We start from the raw sequence: 19,739 nt of genomic DNA on the forward strand, positions 1-19,739 counted from the left end.
ATGGGAACAGTGTCACATTGAGTGAATGTGTGTGCGTGTTGTGCAAGTTCACAAGTTCTGCCTCATATATGTTGGCTGTTCTCATTCACTGTCGTAGTTATACCCACGAAAAGTAATGCACTATAATTCGTACGAGGCAGTTACATTTATCATTAGGATGCGACCTCTAGTGGCCTCAGTAATTATGACGGGATCAAAGGAGGAAGTAAGATGAGGAAGTATAAAGAGCGTCGAAGTCCATGTAGTGAGGTGGACGGGGTGGATGGATGGCTCAAACACAGGACTTTGACCCGGGAGACTGGGGTTTGTGGCTCACGTGAAACCAAAAGGCAACGTTGATTTACTTCACGTGACTTACGTGTTTACGTCACGTAACTTACTGTGAGTTACTAGTTTTGGTGCCTAAACCTAGTCAAAGTACGACCGTTTCACAACATTAACCATGTGTTTATTGTTACCATGACGACGAAGGTCCGGTACGCCTGTTGCTGGTTGCTGGACATTCGTAAGATTATGCAGGAAAAATGGTGCATTACTTTTCATAAGATATCTACGAACCGTTGTATGAGGATACGTTGCATTGAGCGAATGTTTGTGTGTTGTGCAGCTTCACCTGTGTGTGTTTCTGAGTGAAGCTGTGAGTGGACATCTGTTTGCCCCTGTGTGTAACATAAAGTTAGCATTTATCGATGAGTATTGTTTTTGATATTATGACGCGAAATTGTTTTGAAGTAGAAGTAAAATTTCACTTTGACTTTAAAGCTTGATTTATACTGGTGTGTTAGCTACGATACAGCAAATGTGCTGTTTGATTTGATTTGATTTCCCCCCCTTTATGAAAGCAGAAACATTATTAATTGGTGTCATTTAAAGATACAGATGCTTTTTTTGTCTGCATATATTTTACATTTCCTTCAGTTACTTGCAACACTGGCATTACTGTATATACAACAAGGTCTCATACCTAAATGATAAACTTTGTTTGCTTGTGAGTGCCTTTCAAAACAATCCATGTGACCACTCCAAAGATCGCATATGTTTTCTGATATAAGACCTCTGTTAAACTCATATGTTAAGGTCTGGTTGAGTTTAGGCAACAAAAGAAAGAAAGAAAGATCACGGTCATGGTTAAAAGAGGATTTGTGGTGATAGAATAATGTTACGCTACTTCTGCCTTTGCTTCTGAGAGAGAATAGTCATTATTCGCCACTGCAAAAGGTTGCTTAAAACCTAAACATACGTTGTTTCTTGAGCTTAAACAAGCAACCAGTCACTTATCAGGTTTTCTAATTGCAACAGGATTTTTTTTCATGTTTTCATTATTTTTAAAATACAAACCATAGTATCTTAATACTTAACAAGGCTGAGCGCAAGAGTTAATGGAGATCAGTGTCTGTGACTCTGCTGACTGTCTGCAGCAGCAGGAAGAATGAATCTTTAATCAGTTTGAGCTCTTGTGAAGTAAAACACGTATCGATGCGATCTGAATGAATTGTTTTGTTTTCTGTTTCCTGGAAGCTGAAATGCACCTGACCCCTCTCTCTCTCTCTCTCTCTCTCTCTCTCCCTCTTTGTTTCATCCACTGTGAGCCTTATTGTTCTTTCCAGCTTTGTGCAATCTCTCTCCTTCTACTCTTCCTCTCCCTCCATCACATTCTAAATCTCATTCAGCCTGCCCTCTGTTTCTTCTCTCTCTCTCCCTCTGTTTCTTCATCTTATTTATTTAGCGGAAAAAAATCTATGCGATCTGAATGAAACGCTAAAAGCTGCAGCATTAAAATCTGTCCGCTCCTGCCTGGTGTGCTGTGACATCACTGTACTGACTGTGTCCACAGAGACAAGGTGTCAGGACCCCCCATGTGGGATATTTAGCAGCACTCGGGTGTCATGTACCGGTAGGGTCTTGTCAGCAGCACACACACTCCCATATACCGTGCTGTACACATATACACACTCAGGCATGCATGATACACTCACAAGCTGATTGGAGACTTAAGTGTAGATTGGATAAGTCTTTGAGACATGTTCAGCTAATGGCCGGAGTTGAAACTGAGTCCTTTTTTGTCCAGTTACTAAACATTACAGTATGTGGCCAAAACTATGTGGACACCCCTGTCTGCATACCTTTGGTCTGGGGCTGTTTTTCCTGTTTTGGGCCCCGTAGTTCCAATGTAGGGAAATATTAATCCTACAGCATACATTATTTTATATAATAGTGTTTTTCCAACAATCCTTTTTTAACATGACAATGCCCTCATGCACAAAGCCAGGTCCATGAAGAAATAGTTTTAGTTTGGTGAGGATGACTGGCCTGCACTGAGCCCTGATCTCGACCCCTGACCCTGTGAGCCGGGCCTTATCACCCAACATCAGTGTTGGACGTCACTAATGCTCTCGTGTCTGAATGGGAGCAAATCCCTGCAGCCATGCTCCGAAATCTGGTGGAAAGACTGAAACCAAAGACTGGAGGCTCTCATAGCAGCAGATTAAAGTCAGTGGTTCAGGACTGAGATGTTCAACAATTATACATGTATATGGGTGTAATGTTTGGGCCTCCACATACGTTTGGCCGCGTTTTCTGTCATTTTCTTTCTTTTCATTGACTATTTTTCTTCTCTATAGGCTCTGGCAACATGTATTTTGCTTGTTATGCCAAAAGTTAAAAAGAAAAAGAAATTGCAAGAGAGAGAAAGGAAGAGAGATGCAAATCAGTAGCAAAACTGCAGCAGGAAATGGAACAGGAACATTTTTCATATGCAGGTGTATGGTACAAGTTACAGTAACACACACACTCACACACTGTACACACAGGCAACAATCTGAGGTTTCTTCTTGTATATTTTTGGGAAGAATTTCAGGCAAAAATCGAGTGAAATTAGCTGTTTCTTATTCGTCTAGTTTTCTCACTGAGCCATCTGTGCTACTGAGAGTTCAGGCTTTTTAATTCTATAAGATGTTAGTCATCCTGCTAAACACACACACACACACTCAGACCACACACCTCCTACCTACCTGCTGCTCTGCGGATGTGAGGGGACAGAGATTAGCTCTGTGCGTGGGTGGACAGTCAGCACTGGTGTGTGTGCGCGTGTGTGTGTGTGTGTGTGTGTGTGTGTGAGTAACGGGTGTTAGGGACAGTAGTCATTCAACCACCCGCCCCCATTGTGTCAAGAATAAACTGCAGTGCACTCACACACACATGCACACACAGTACATACCTTTTGCTGCTTATAAATAAAGAGCCAGGACAGACAAAGATGGTACAAACAGGCTCAGAAATTGCCAGCAGCCATCATCCAAATGTTGGTACACATTCTGGCAGAGTCTTGGAAGGTTTTTCTACCCCGCCAATTTTGCAGCTAACCAACCGTCATTTGGTCCTTCTGGAGTTGTATTCTTCTGTAAACATCAAGTTAACTGGCAAAATAGGGCGGCTGGCAGTTGCATCCTGTGCTGTAAGAGTGACAGTGACGGCTGCTGTCTTCTTGGAAAACTAATCTCTCAACATTTTAGAATATCATTTTTAATTTCCTTTTCTTTTCACTTTCGTCTTTTTATATCCACTCGTTATTGAACATGTACATACAGAAGAATTAGAAAGTTGAGTTATGAATTTGTACACTACTTTTGTATATTTAAATAGTTTTCTCATCATCATCCAAGAAATTGTTACTTACACTGAAACCTCGCAAGAAAAAAATCACATTCATCCCTCAAGAAGGGACCATTATCTCACCTTTAAGGTAAAAAGAAAGTATCAAGAGCAGGGAGAATTTCTCCTGTTGATACTGGTGCTGCGTAATCGCTTCAAGATTTATTTTATGTCATGATGCCAGTGAGACACATTGGTAAAAATGCTGGAATCTCACATCAAAAAGGCCGGTTATGATTAAACACACAAGTTGGATCATTCACACTTTTCTTTTCAGAGTTTTTTTTTTTTTTTTGGATACGAAATGGATGGACAGTGTTTCGAATCAAGTTGGTGCATAATCATAATGGACCTAACATAAGGTCGTATTTATCTACAACACCCAACATTTTGCTATAGTATTGTTTAGTAGAAATGTTTGTTTTTCTGGCATTTTGGCCTTTATTTGAAAAGGGCAATAGAGAGATGACAGAAAATGAGAGGAGAGAGAGGAGGGATGATATGCAACAAAGGTCCCGAGCTGGACTCAGACTGGTGATGTTGCGTGCTGCATGGTTAGAGCCACAGGGACGCCCTACACCCTGCCAGCACTTTCACATAGTGAGTAAACATACAGAAAAAAATCTCCGACATGACATGTGAGTCGAGCGTTTTCATATTAGTGATACATAATGTTACGGTGTGTTTCTCGTCATTCACCTGACGACCGTACACCCGAAACGGAAATCTACTTATGTGGGATTTTGTGTCACAAACGTGCGTTAAATTTACAGCTCAAATCTGCAGCTGGAGGTTGTTAACAGCCGAAATCTGAATGTACAGTAGATTACTGTAATTGGCAGTTGCTAAATTGGTGACACCTCACAGTCTTTTCAAGTTAAGTAGGATCTTAACCTCAATCTTTTGTCACACCCATGTGTTTTCATTATAGTTTTCAATAGATAATCCTAAAATAGTTTTGACACTGCAGAGGCATATGAATGAATTAATTAATTAATTAAATGTTTAAAATGACATTACGTTCAGAATGCCTTGCAAAAAGACCAAGATAAGTGAAAGTATAGGCTGCAACTCGGGGTGATACCCGTTCAGTTTTTCTTTTCTAGGACTGCAATAGCCTTCACAGGATTACATTTTTCAACTATAAAATCATGCTCATGCTGTTTTTTCTATATAATTTGCTTTTGTAAAATTCTTATTCTTTAGGTGTTGCTTCCATAGTTAATTCAGTGCTTTATTACCCTCCACAATGGGCAACTTCCAGTGCCCAGCAGCAGAAAACTGGTTATACTGGGCTATACTCTGTCAGCCTTCCCTCGATAAATACAGCTAACAAAAGCTCTAATTGTATCCTATTTGGTTTGTGAAGTCTGGAAGTGAAAGTTTTGGTAATTATCCGCCCTACATAGTATGAGTTCTATTATAGGTGTTGTTGTGAGGCTCAGATTGCAAATTTCTGACGCAACGGTGTGAAAAACGGCCTCCAGGACGACTTGGTTCCTGAGAGAAAAACTAACTCAGCATTATAGTGCAGCTAAAGCTGCCTGCAGGGCTTTTTAACGCTGGGGAGGTGAGGAGAGGAGAGGAGAAGAAATTAATTTGGAAAAGTGCAGAAAATAAGGTTTGGATAGGGAAAAACATGAATGAAAAGAAGAATGAAAAAGAAAGCACAAAGAGAACAAAGATGAGTAGACAAAGCAGCGAGAGGAGACAGAAGAAGGAAGGAAGAGAGTAGGAAAGGAGAGGAAACAAGGAGAGGAGAGAAGAGGATATTGAAGAAAAAACAGGGGAGGTGAGTGGGGAAGAGGCAGATGCAGATGACAGAAAACAGCTTACATAAGTGTGAGCATCATGCCTGCGCACACACACACACACACACACACACACAAACACACACACTCGTATACACCAGGAATAGTCCTGTGCCCTGAATTTGACTCAAACTTTTTAAAGAGCTGCTGTGGGCTGGAAGCTCCCACTCTGAGTGTTGATGCATCATTCATTCAACTCAAAGACTCCAGAATCTCTAAAGGTTTGTTGCATAAAACACATAACTTCTACAACGGCTGCCACACTGTGCACAATGCTAATTCAAGATGAATGCATGAAGAAGGGCTACTATAATGGCTGCTAGTGTGCAGAGGTTTGCGTCACAGACGTCTCTACGGCGACAGCTGGAGGCATTGTGGTTAAATATATATCAGCCAGGAAAGAGGAGAGATTGTTGTGGTTTGGCTGTAGGTCAGTTCAGAGATGTTTGGAGTAAAAATGAAGCATCTAATAATAAAGTAGATGTCTATTTCTTAATCTTATTTACTCTGACACACTACCCTAGTCTCAACTAGAGGTCTGCACAGGATGTATTAAGATCTTTAAATACACATAAAATGGAGGCATCAACTTCCTGGAAAACTGTCGCTTCTGTATTTTGAACATAATACCAAAGGTTCAGAAAGAGCCAAAGATTCTGATAAGAAAGGCCAAAGGAGAATCAGCTATGGTAACATATAATACTGCTGCACTGATTTGCTGTAACTTTATGGAAGCTGTATTTTTTTTTTTTAAGCTAGCAAATTAATTGTGGTTTAACAATGTTGAAAGGGCACTCCGGGAGTTCAGTATTGCATTTCCATGAAGTTGAGAGACTTGCGGTCAAAATCGGTGCAGCAGAGGCCAAGATCAAGCTCCAAAAACGCCGGATCCCACCTTTCCCATAATGCAATTCAATAGCATCCCTTCATTAGACCCCCCCTGCCTGATAAACAGCCACGTCTGTCAAACTCCATTTCCCAGTTTGTAATACAGTCTTTCTTTAAAGAATTTGAAGCCCAAACCAAGAGAACCCTGATGACAGAAGACATTATCCAACTGTTTTCACAGTGAAAATAGGGCTATTCATGACAAATACCCTGTTTTTTACGAGTAAATAATGCAAAGTGGTGGAGACACGTTTGCCGTTATTAACAAGAAAATTTGAACAACGAAAAACAAAATATTTAACTAATAGGAGGTGCTATTTGTGGGGGCTTTTGTTTTTAAACTCACAGCCAGTCAAATAGCTTGTTCTGGCTTTCCAAGATCTTCTAATCTGGAGACTTTCTCTAGATCTGTGTGAGCTTGACCAAATGGATTCCTGCAGGATACACAAAGGATGTTTGCTAGGGATGCCCTGATCAAGTTTTTTTTTCATATTGGGTATCTGCCGATGCCGAGTCTGATCCGATACTTATATTTACTTAAATGTTGGTGTTGACACATTGAAACTAACAGCTGTAGCCTTCTAAATTCAGCCCAGCCTATTTTCACTAGCTTCTTGATCCAAATACTGAAGGTCCTAATTCAAAACTATAAAGCTGATCACCTTAGATTATTGTTATTATATGGACGAACATTTAACTGGGAGAATGTGACTCACCTGACGTGATGCGAGAGAGAAGACGTATCCCTCTGGAGGAGTTGTTGGGACTACAGAAACACACAGTCCACTCGTGGTTGTACAGTGGTGATGCTCACAGAATTACCAGCAAAATGACCTACCGCCAGCAACGTTTTTTGTCATTTTAACGTTTGACGGCTTGAAACAAGAAGCTGTTAGCTGAGTGTTTTGTACACTGCTCTTTGCTAATAAGGGAGGAAAGATAACGTTAACAGATTTGTTACTGTCAGAGCTCAGCTAATCTGTGTATCTTGCCATCCCGGGTGTCAGAACAGAGTCAAGTAGCGGTGCGACCAAATCATTTTTACATTCACACACTTTAATATTCACTTGCGTATAGAGCGAAATGCTAACAGTGTAGAGCCTTTACCAGTGGTAAAGGAAATGGACAAAACACAGTAAAGTGCAGGAACGAAACGGTCAGATTTTGATCTGCTTTATTTTAGCTAATACAATCCATTACATTATGCCTCAATTGGCCCCTTTACCAATCCTTAGGATGTTTACCTTTACAAGTCAAGCAGGTATAAATCACTGTTTTGCACAAGAACATAGTCCTATTTCAGCAAGGCAAGGTTTAAAGTAGTACAGATAAAAGCTGACCAGCGACCTCTGCCAGCCAGCAAAATATCAAAGGCGAGAGAATACAACGTGTTTTAAAAAACACACCAGTCCTACCAAAACCCTCTAACATTAAATAAGTTCTTTGAGGAGCTTTAAGGTGCTTATTGGTTTTTGTTGGATCGCAGGAGAACCTTTAACATACTATAAAATGAATCTGTCTACCCCTTTTCTCTGTCCATCTTGCTTCCTGGTGTATTTTGCAAACTGTTGTGGAAAATGTAATGAAGCTACATGCACATCCACACACACACACACACACACACACACACACACAGGGCTAACTCAGTAATAGTTTCAAGGCTGGCCCAACAGCCCTGTGGAAAATATGACTGCCTTCTCTTTTCCACTGGCAATTTACACCAACAGGACGCCTGTTTTTCCCTTCCTCACCTCTTCAACCCCCTCCCCTCTGTCTCTCTCTCTCTCTCTCTCTCTCTCTCTCTCTCCTTCCCTCTCTCCATATTTTTCTCTGTCTCTTTTTGCTTTCTCTGTTAAATGGAAACATGTTGGTGAAACAGCCACAGCTGTGGAAGAACCGCTGTTTCGGAAAAGAAAACTCTGTAGGTGCAGTGTATATACTGTATGTGGGAGTGTGTGCCAGGAGACAGAACATGGAATTCTTTAACAGCCTGAATTGGTGCTGTGTCACATCGTGTTTCCCATGTTAACCACAGAGTGCGTGTGTTTGTGTGTGTGTGTGTGTGTGTGTGTTTGTGTGTGTGTGTGTGCCTCTTCAGAGCAGCTGCAGTACAGTAAAGGCACTTTTTGTGCAAAATACTGAGCAGCACTGGGACAGAATTAATAAAGAAATAAAACAATTACAAAACAATTGACAAAATAATGTCACCAGAACAGAAGGTCCATTTAGTAGCTTATCTTGAGCTTTTGATCGTATTACATGATCTTCCTCAACAGATGGAGTTTGCCAAGTTGTCATGAAATTGTGGATGTTCAAATTTCCATTTCTTGAGCACTTTAAGGACTTCAGCTACTGTTTCCAAGTTCAAGAATGAACTTTAAATCTCAAGATAAATTAAAGAATTTTTTGTTACAGAATTTCCGCTGAACGTTATCATTTTAACTGCTGTAAATTCTCAAATAAAAACTGGTGCAGTTTGTTTGAAACAATTAGGCCCAAATAAAACCCAGGAAACTCAGACCAAAATCACCAGCACCTCTACCTTGACGGCTGGTACGGTGAATTCAACACGATGCACATTTTCACTGCATGAATTTCCTCAGTGCAAAAGCATGATCTTGCCATACTCACCATACTGTTTCGCTTTTTTTAACAGAAATATTGTTCTCACGCATTTTTGACCGAAACTACTACGGCCATGCTTTCAAGCTGCTGTTCATGAAAACCAACACTTCCTTTAGAGGTTTCACAATAAACGTTTTCAAGGGAAGAGTAGGGAGTATCCCCAGTGAGCTGCTGGAAGCATTTTAATTTGAAACAGATGGAGGAAGTGTTGACTCTGCATTAAAGAACAAACAGAAGGAACATCAAATTAGCAAATAAATTAGAGAACAAGGCCACTATTTGAGATGTCAGAGTGTCATTTTATTTGCTACCAAACATCACTGATTCCGTTTTTTGTTGAACAGTAGTAGGATGTGTGATTTGTGCATATTTTCTATCAGGTGATAATCACCATGAGAATCAAAGAAACCACAATTTAGTGGTTATTCGATGTGACAGTGAAGCTACTTTTCCTGGACTACTATGGTGGAAGCCTTCTTGTGTATGTCATATAAGGCTGAAACCACATATACACACATGCTAACACACACACACACATACATACACATCAACTGTGTACATTGGACAGCACTGAAACAGTTCAGAGAGTGACCTCACCTCTTAAGACTTTCGGACTGGATACACACACACAAAATTGTACAGCAATCATTGACTAACATCTCACGCAGACACACACACACACATTTGGGATTAAACCCAGTGCTTTTGGTCTGTTGTTTGACTTTGAAAGTTTTGTATATTCCTGGTAAATTTTAAAAATCTACTGTATGTACTCCGGCAAGTCTGGAAGGTAAAAGACCAATCATGAAAAAAACAAACAGAGATCCTCATCCTGTGTTTACTCTCCATCTTAAAACCCCGCAGGCTTTTCTGAGAGTTAGAAAAACGTTTCTGAAAATAAAATGTCTTCCTTTATCTCATTTTTGCTTGTTTTTGTATTTGCTTGCTTTGCTTGTTGCCTGTATTTTATTGACCAATTAAGTCTCCACCCTCCATTATAGACTTTTTTAGCCATATTTGGTGGTTTAGTTTAAATGTCGCAGTGGTTTGAGTCGGTCAGCATTTTCTTCTTCTCAGTCTCTCCTTTCTTGAGAAACCACACAATTTTTCACTCCTTACAACACATTCAAGACCCTCCCACAGATCACCTATGGAAGCCTGCAGGGGACAGTATTTGCATTTGTGCGTGAAAAAAATCCAAGTAAAACATGAAGCTGAGGGAATGTAGAACATGGCACTGCTATTTGTCAGTTGCAGTGTACAACCACTGATTTAAAAGTTTCAGTTTATTTGATCAACTTGACTGGAATTTTTGTACCATAATTTCCAGCTTTGCACATTATAATTTTTATTATTGTGACTTTCATTAAATTGAAGTGCTTGAACGTCATGAAAAAACTGTGCAGTTATAATCCATGAGGTTTTTTTTTTCTTATTGCTCTGGTGTTCCTGCACTTAGATCATCTGTGAATTTTAGGGTGCAAGCATCATTTGGAGATCCATTTCTACTCTGAAAACTTAGTTTGTTAGTAAAATTTTAAATGGAAAATGTGTCCTGCTGAATGTGAAGCAATAGATCATAAAGTTAGATTCCTTCCCCGTCACAGAGCGGCGTTAAGTTTGGAGTATTTCCGTTGTGTAACTGAGGCTTTTATAACAGCAATTCAGCAGCAGCACTGTAACCTTGGCTCACCAAGAACTTCCTCCTCCCACACACGCACACACACACACACACACACACACCCTCATCCTGTCTCAGCAAAGCTGCCTGTGCTGCCACCTCCCACACACATACTCTATTTAGGGCACACACACACACACACAGAGACACACATATTTTTTCTAACCGAAATATCTAGTAGCATAATTGACTTCCTACCTGATGTAAATCACTGTCTACTAGCTGTCTGCTCCAGTGTGTGTGTGTGTGTGTGTGTGTGTGTGTGTGTGTACATCACAGTTCAGATTAAGTTCATTTGATTCATCTCACTCACACTCTCTTAGATTTAATTTCAGTCATTTCTGGAGAGCCTCTTCTTTCTGTCATTTGTGCCCCCTTGTTCTTCACACACAATCTCTTTCAAATCCAGATCTACCGCAGTGTCTCAGCTAAACAGAAGATTGACAGCACTAAATTAAAACAAAACATGGTTACTTCAACATGAACAGGAGGCAATTTAAGTCCTTGGCTGACAGAGAAATGATGCTTTTTACACAGAGCATAGACTCTTGAGACATGAAATAAAGAGTTTTAGGTGATGATATTTATATTTCAGAAATGGATCTATTTCTATTTCTGCTTCTGTGGCCAATCATAATTCCCTACTTGGATGTTGCAAGTGAAAGTCAAGCCTTAAGCCCTATACTGTAATGCTAGAAGCAGCCACCTGCGACGTATCTTATTGGCCCATTTATTTGTTTATTTCTTAGTGCCTGGTCAGACCAAAAAGTGGCACAGTGAAGTACCTTTGTGTGTGGAATATGTAGTGCCGGAAGCTTGGTGACGAACTGACTACTTGTTGGGCTAATTGGCAAGCTAACATGTAAGCACTAGACAGCCAAAGTAGCTCACCAAGCTAGCTGATGTATTTGTGGCAGGGCTGACTGCCGACCATGCTGCATCTTTGTTGTGGAGCAGTTTATACTCCGACAGAAATTGGATGTTGTATAAGCGAGTGTGTGTCATATTAAGCCCAAATGGCTTTTCATCTGACGCAGGGGTATAAAAAGAGGTAAGGGAGCATTCAACCATGTTGTGAGTCCTTGGGAGGCAGAAATTAAAGATAGCCAATCTTGTTTTAGCAGGATAACTATGTAGCTTGGATTTGGAGATTGGAGGTTTTTATGAATCTACAGACTTAAACAAAACTGTCTTAAACAAAGGAATCGTGAGTCATCCTTTAATTTATTTGAAAGCATATAAATGACCATTTGGTTGTTGGTAGTTAATGTTGTCTTCAAATTGGTTTTGTCTACTTTTCTTCCTATGTTAATACATGTTTGTTTGTTTTTTGCCTTTTCAAACTAATTTTAAGGGGGATTTTAGTCCTAAATTTGGGACCGTCCCTCTTACAGGTAATTCACCAAATTTTAATGTTGGTCCTTCAGAGAGAATATAGCTCCTTCAACGAGCGAGGGCTTCTTTTTAGAGCTGCCTTCTTGTAATGCAGTTCAACACTCTCACAGGGAATAACCCATTGTAAAAGAGGAACAGAGGCTGATTTTTGTGCCCACAAGAGCAGAAAATAGGCCAGAATTCAATGCAGCTCCAGTAAAAGACAGGACAGGTTACGAGAAAGTCTCACTCTATTTCAACTGGAAAAGCTCTCTTTCCACCTACACATATAACCCAGAGATGACAGCAACCAGCTCAGGCGCTTTCTTTGGAAGTTGTCAAAAAGCTCTCTGGGAAATGTAAGTGAGTAACAGAATAAGAAGTACAGGAGACAAGCTGAAGGAAAACGAGAATGGAGAAGGTGGTGTATTCCTATAAATTGCTCTAGATCAACACCTAAAATGTAAATAACGATTTTGATTCATTTGGTCGGAAGCTGAGATTCCTGATTGAGATTCCTTTGAGAAGCTGAATCAGTAGGTAAATCCACATGTGTTCCCCTCCTGCAAAAATCTTCTGCACGCTCATAAAGTTGCACACATGTCATGCTGGGAGCTTCCTGGTTAAACCACAAGCTCCTGCTGTTGGCCCTCACTGTAGCAGCTTGAGCTCAACTGCCTTGCTCAAGGGGACAGTAGGTGTAGTACTGTAGAAGGAAGGCAATTTTTCTAATTTCCACTCAGATGTAAGCCTTTTGCAAACAGCATACTTCACACATGACTTTTTTTTTTATCATCAACACAAAGTTGTATAAAACTTTTACCTGGCCTGATGTAAGAAAGCAGGTATTGTAATATAACTGCTGAGCAAGTGTATTTTTATTTATAAAACTACTGGCGGGGGGTGAAATTGGCCCTAAATTTTATTTGGACTGGCACCGAGAAGGTCTTAAAATGTTTTAAATTTAACTTTGCAGCGACCTTAAGTCGGCCTGCTTGCGGTTCACACACATACTGTTTTCGTTTTCACCCAGAAACTAAAAGGGATGTTTTCTCTCAGACATAACTGCCTTTCTTCACATTTTGTTCAGATTATAACAATCCTGTCAAACCACAAAGCTGTTTAACTATAGAGTTCATTGTGATTTTTTTCAATCAAAAGAAGGTTAAAAGTGTTTGACCTGTGTTTTCTTATTCCGTTGTATATGTTGTTGTTGTTGGACTAGCCTGCTTCCAGACCTCTGTATCACTGGCCACATCTCAGAGTTGTTCAGCAATTCAAATAGGCCTTATTTCAGAGCTTTGTAGGGCCGGAAAAATAGTAATGGAGAAAAAAAAAGTGTGGATGAGACAACCCTAATGCCAGACAAAAACCTCAAGTATTGGACAATTCTGCAAAATCCTGGATTACATTAAATCACAATTTTTTTTTTCGTCCACTGTGAGCAGTTTACAAATTGTCGCTTTCTACAGTATTTGTGCAGTGGCATGGTTAAAGTTAGGGATAGATTGTGGTTTTAGTATGTTAGGGTTAAGAGACTACAATGTTTGGTTAGGAAAAGATCACATCTATGGTTAATAAAAAAACTGTTATTTGGAGGTGTGTGAGAGCAGTTCCAGTCTTCTGCATGAAAGTCAAATGAGCTACACACTACACACTCCACACCCTTAATTTCCACTTAGCTACATAAAGGATTCACTACTTGCTGCATTCGCACTGAACATTGGCACTGGACTTGTGCCAGAATCATCCAGTATGAACGATGCCCCTAAAATACTGGGATGAGAGCGTCGCAACTGAACAGATTGTTGTAAGTCAACATATAGAAATAACAATTCTTAAATCAACATGACAAACATTAAGTTCACTGCACTTAGGAACCTCTACCTCAGCTTCCAGCAGGACAGATATTTTGGGCTGGCATGAACACAATGTCAGACTGAACAATGAAGTGAAAACTGAATGGCTATTCAGTCTGATGATCTGGCTAAACCTGCACTGTAATCAATTACCATTAACTTAAATCTACAGACAGGACAGTTGGAATACCTGGTTATTGTGCCAGTAGATGGATCGATTCCCAATGCACACTTAAACACACACACACAAACACACACGCACTTCAGTCCAGCTTATTGTTCTGTCTCCCTCCAGGTAAAACAAAGGTAGTGTTTTAATGGCGGTGTGTGTGGTTTTGGTCCAGTTGGGGCCAAACAGAGCAGAGCCAAAAAACAAACACACTGCCAGCTGCCCTCGATCGCCCCTTCTCTCTCTCTCTGGCTGTACAAAGTGGTTAATCACTGAATGGAAACCATTAGTATCATGTTTAAATAATTTACACAGCGTCTGACCACCCAAAGTACCAGGACACTTCGTCTACCACTCAGAAATACGAACCCGGCCTTTGTGTGTGTGTGTGTGTGTGTGTGTCTAATCCATGCATACATGTATTTGGTATATACCTATTTGTGTGTGTGTGTGTGTGTGTGTGTGTGTGAGGAGAGTGGTGGTACAGTAACCTTATATCAGCTGGCATGACTCTCATCCTCACCGGCTAAGTCCCATTTCAAAACACGTTACCTCACCTGAGTCCTTAATGCCTCTCTTTAGTCCTCACCCTAAATCTAGACGTTTTAGTTCTCTTTGTTGTGTCTTTAGTCCTTCATTTGTATCCTCGTTCCCTTTCTTTAGTTGTTGTTTCCTCTTCTCATTCCTGTTTTAGTCTCTTTGTTGTATCCTTTTTCCCTAGTTTGTATCCTTTTCTTTGTTTCCTCATTTCCTTCCTGCCTTAGTGTCCTTGTTTACTCTCCTGCATCCTTATTCTCTCACCTGAGTCCTTAATCCCTCTCCTTAATCCTCATTCTGTTGTGTCCTTGTTCCCTTTGTATGTTCTGTGTTTCCTCATCTCTGTATGGTTTAGGTCTCTTTGTTGTGCCCTTGTCCTCTCAGTTGTGTCCTTCTTTCTTAGCCTCTCCGGCATCTTTTTTTCCCTCACCTGTGTCTTTTGTCTTCACTTGGTTGTGTCCTTGTTCCCTCATTTGTATCCTTCCTCCTGTTCTTTTGGTCTTTTTTTCCTCTCCTTGGTCTGCTTTTAGCCTCTTTATTCTCTCTCCTGAATTGTCATCCTCTTTCCTGCTTTCTTCTTTTTTATGCCGAATCCTTATTTCCTCATCTGTATCCTTGTTCCCTGTGTTTCCTTTTACTTGTCCTCTTCTTGTTCTGCTCTTGTAGTTTATATTTGTTCTTTCTTCCTGTTATCTTTACCACTGGTGCTGCTCACTCCCCTATACCCCAATTGTTTCTTCTGTTTTCTTGTTCCCTCTGTGTTCCCTCCTCTCTGTCCTTTTTCTGCATCCTTGTTCTGTCCACTGCATACTTATTCCCTCAGTGCATTGTTACCTTTTCTGCTTCATCCAGTGTCCCCTGCTCTATTCCCTTTATTCGCTTTACTACATACTTGTCTCCTTATTGTCCTTATTTCTTTTCCTGTATCATTCTTTCCTTTCTCTATCCTTGTTCCCTGTCTTGTAGCCTGTAGTATCAAATATGAAACATTAATCCCACGCAGTATATCCATTGTTTATTTGTGTTCTGCTTATAGTTTTATGATTAGAGATATATTATTGTGCATATACAAAAGGGTGACAGAAAGGGCAAGACAAACACATACACCCACACAAAGATACTTTCTCTGTTTTTCTGACACAGGAATTCCAACCATTCCAGTTGGTATGCGGCACCCTGGCGGGCCACTTTAAGAATAACTAGCCACCACACACACACACACACACACACACACACACACACACACAGTTATACCAGAAACCAGCTATGCCCTCGTCTGGGTCTTTCATTGAAAGTAAATGAGAGGCTTATCTACTGCATATCTGAACAAGACACTGTAGGAGAGGGATTATTGGTGTGTGTGTGTGTGTGTGTGTGTGTGTGTGTGGGTGTGTGTGTGGGTGTGTGTGTGTGTCAATGAGAGAGAGATTAATGCATCGCAACCCTGATCTGAAACACTCAAACGCACACACGCATGCTGATAATGATACAAGGAAGGGAGGGTATTTGCACAAATGTTGATCTATTATCTTGTCGTTTTGGCAACATTAAGCCTGACTGTCATTCCAATGAAGCTGGATGAAATTAAGTGAAAGGGAGAGGGAGAAAGAGAGAGAGAGCGCCTTCGGCCCTCAGGATTGAACAGCCTCCCACACATTTCATAGAGCACCACACACTCATACACACACCTCCTTCTGTTCTTACTGCGTGGTCAATGCCCACACACTATTCATACCTCCAGGGTTTGGGCATATGTGTGTGTGCGTGTGTGTGTGTGTGTGTGTGTGTAAGCGTACTTGTACATACCTGCATGCACCTCACTTCTCTCACATCTCTTGTAGATTATTGTGTATCAACTTGTTTACAAGTTTCCACTGAACATCTGTCTTGACAAGCACAAGAGGTCTAAAGAAAATCTGGAAAAAGTGGGATACTGAGACACAATGGCGATATCCCACCATAGGATAAACCACACAAAATGTCTGTTGTATCGAAAAAGTAAGGCTGGATGTCAAGCCTCAATATTTTATTTGGTTCTGACCAGGATGTGTTTGTAGCGGTGAAAATTAATCTTTCTCTATTGTTTCCCAATACTAAATGCTTGGATGCTTAGATCATTCAATTTGCCTACACATAAACACAAAAAAGATGATCAGGTATGATATTCTAAGAAAAATATGATGTGGGTATAAAACACCACCTAGATCTATTTCCATGTCTATGAAAGCTGAGCTGATCTCTGCACCTTTATGTTCGGTAACTCTGGTTATTTAAAGCATTCTGATATATCACTTTGTGCAAGTGTTTGAGTGTGCGTGCCTTGCTATTTTTACCTAGTATAGCCTCTGAATGCGCCTTGATCTGACCTACCTACAACTTGGGTGTCTCGTCATGCCCTTTGCCAGCCTACACACACACACACACAACTGGTACGCACACTTCCCACGCTCATACACACACACACACACCACTAGCTATGTCTCTCCTACACACAGGAACTGGGGCAGGTTGTGTCGGTACATGTATGAATAAAGCTTTATGTAAGCCATTCACTACAAGCTCCCACTCACTTTGTAGACTGTGACCATTCAACACTTTCATTACAAAACCAGTCACCTTGCATAAGGTTAAACTGGAGTTTAACAGAGTATTATCTGCATGCTTTAAGGTCAAACTCACTGCTGGGTTATTATGGGTGTGTGTGTCAGGAGGTCAGATAGCTGTCGAGGTGTGTGTGATAGCAGATGGTAAAGCTGCAACAGGCAGGTTCATCCTTTGGTGACCCCAAATGGCAGCAAGAGTTACAGTAAGTGTTTAAATTTTGAGAACTTCAGTAGCCAGAAATCAGTAATCAGGAAGCTAAATGTGGCTGTTTGGGTTCAGATAACAAAGATGGTTACCTTTCAGTGCTGAGTCTAGTTTTCAGTGCTCTCATATTTTGCTCTCAAGTTGTTCACTAAAGTCATCTTGGGTGTGTGAAAAAGATCTCTTTCAAAAGGCCATACCTGGCAGCAGAAATTAATTTGGTGAAATTGGGTGAATTTGTGGCATAGAAAATAGAAAGGATGGGATGTTTCCTATTGTAGCTATTGCAAAAAAAAAAAACTCCAGTCACTTAGGGTTAAAGCTACTTTGAAATTAGCTACGCTTAAGTCTAAGAAAAACCTACAACTACATACTGTAGATTAGCCCTGACCCAGGACCATCATATTACGTACCGTGGTCCCGGATGGCTATCAGAGGGAACCCAAAAACATTCTTTCCGTTACAAATTTTATGAATGCCTAAGTGACCAAAATGTTTCGTTTACCTTTACAGCTCAACTTAGAATCATCAATTATTTTCAAACTGTGAAGCAATTAAAAAGATGTTTGTTTTTATTTTTCCAAGTGCTGCATCTGTAGACTAACACTAAACCTAACACTGAACTTAATCCAATCCTAATTTACCCTGGACTCATTTCTAACCTCACACTAACACTAATCAGCTCCCTGCTTTGGCACTTCTCACCTACTGTACCTTTACTTCTTCTTCTGTCAGTGCGGCGCATCCAATGTGTGTTAGAGGCGTTAAATGACGCATAAGCCATGATGCTGCGATACTGGTGTATTTCACCCTTAAGGGAATAGTACCACACACAGTATTGTTCATACCAACTATTTGCCTGTAGTTATGTCAGCTAACCCTCCTACTAACCAGTCAGCATCATCCAGTTTGATGCTGGCCAAACTGAATACCCATTGTTTCTAACAGAGGAGTCAGTCCTTTGGGTTTCAGTCCACATTCGTACACTCTTAACACCATGGAAAACATAAAAATATGACCCAGGTCTGAGCTAATGTTTCTGGTGTGTGTGTGTGTGTGTGTGTGTATGGGGGGGGGGGTGCATTTGAAATCCACAAGGTAGCCCAAAGTTAACATTCCTGCTGCTAAGAATACAGCATGTTTTCCTCAAGTGATATTTATAGATCTCACGTTGGGCCCCCAGACACACACGTCATTGAGTCCTTCTTACCAGCACCAAAGCCACACTGTGTGTATATATAGTTGTGAATCTGTGTGTGTGTGTGTCGCAATCAGAGTGCGAGGGAGGTTGTTTAAACCCTGAGATGAAAAAATACAAAGCAAAAATGCAACTTCAGCAGGCTTTTGTGTGTGCGCTATGCTTTTGTGTGTGTGCTATGCTTTTGTGTGTGTACTATGCAGCTCTGTGCTTTTTCTGCTGTCAGGTGTTGTGTGGTTAAGAAACGTTAAACAACGGAAACACACACATATACACTGTGTTTACTGCAGTGTTTGCAGTGCAGTTGCAATAACTGCAAGTACTGTATCTACGCATGTGTGTTTCTCTTTTGTTTTTGTGTGTGTGTATTCTCTTGTTTGCTTTTTGTCTGAGTACACATCAAGTTAGATTAAACTATGACACCCAGTAAGGAAGGAAAGATGCTAGTGCTGATGGCTGCTCTTCGACTTGGCCTTTTTGGACGCCTACACACATTATGACACTCCGACGTCACTTCCATAGTGCTATTTATAAGCCTTTGTGTCTTTTTAGGAACAGCGTGGGTTTGCTTTGCATCAGTGACTCACTGAGTGGAAGGAGGAGGGAGGGCAGGAGGGAGGAGGAAGGGGTGGAGAAGGCAAAATGCACAGATGGATTCCAGTGTGAAGAAACTAACTGAGCAATCAATGACATTTACATTCGCACATCAGGCATGTACTTGACAACTTAGTGAGTCCTCTCTGTACCACAAAGTATATGGTATTGTGTTTCACTTAGCAGCCAAAATGTTACATCTTTTTGTAAATTACTTCAAGGTTTCAACACAAAACCAAGTTATGGTAAAAGAGAGATGTCAGGCTATAGGTTCAATTGTTATCTGTACCATCATTGCGTTTTGGATTACATTAATGGATCATTTCAGATGACAAAACTAATTAGCTCTTTTGTTTTGTTGCAGGTCTTTTGGTGAGAAAACTGGATGACTTTTGAAGCTACAGAAAGAGGATCTACAAGCACTTTTCTCTAAAGAAAAGTTAGTAAATATCCTTAATATTCAGTATGTTTTAACCTTGATTTACTGCAGCTGTTAACTACACTAGCTAACTTAAAATGTGCTCCACAAGTCACCAAACATTTTTCT

At 40.5% G+C, this 19,739-nt stretch overlaps 1 protein-coding gene across 5 annotated transcripts in view; it reads left to right on the forward strand.

The window, feature by feature from the left end:
* hivep2a (HIVEP zinc finger 2a) overlaps positions 1-19,739 on the forward strand; it is a 118,972-nt gene that overhangs the window by 74,408 nt on the left and 24,825 nt on the right. For all 5 annotated transcript variants that reach the window (XM_044169041.1, XM_044169042.1, XM_044169040.1 and 2 more), the window contains one exon: positions 19,557-19,631. The gene's annotated coding sequence lies outside the window, so the exon portion shown is untranslated. The remainder of the gene's footprint in view (positions 1-19,556; positions 19,632-19,739) is intronic.

This window comes from Siniperca chuatsi, linkage group LG16, assembly GCF_020085105.1.
Source record: "Siniperca chuatsi isolate FFG_IHB_CAS linkage group LG16, ASM2008510v1, whole genome shotgun sequence".
Taxonomy (NCBI): domain Eukaryota; kingdom Metazoa; phylum Chordata; class Actinopteri; order Centrarchiformes; family Sinipercidae; genus Siniperca; species Siniperca chuatsi.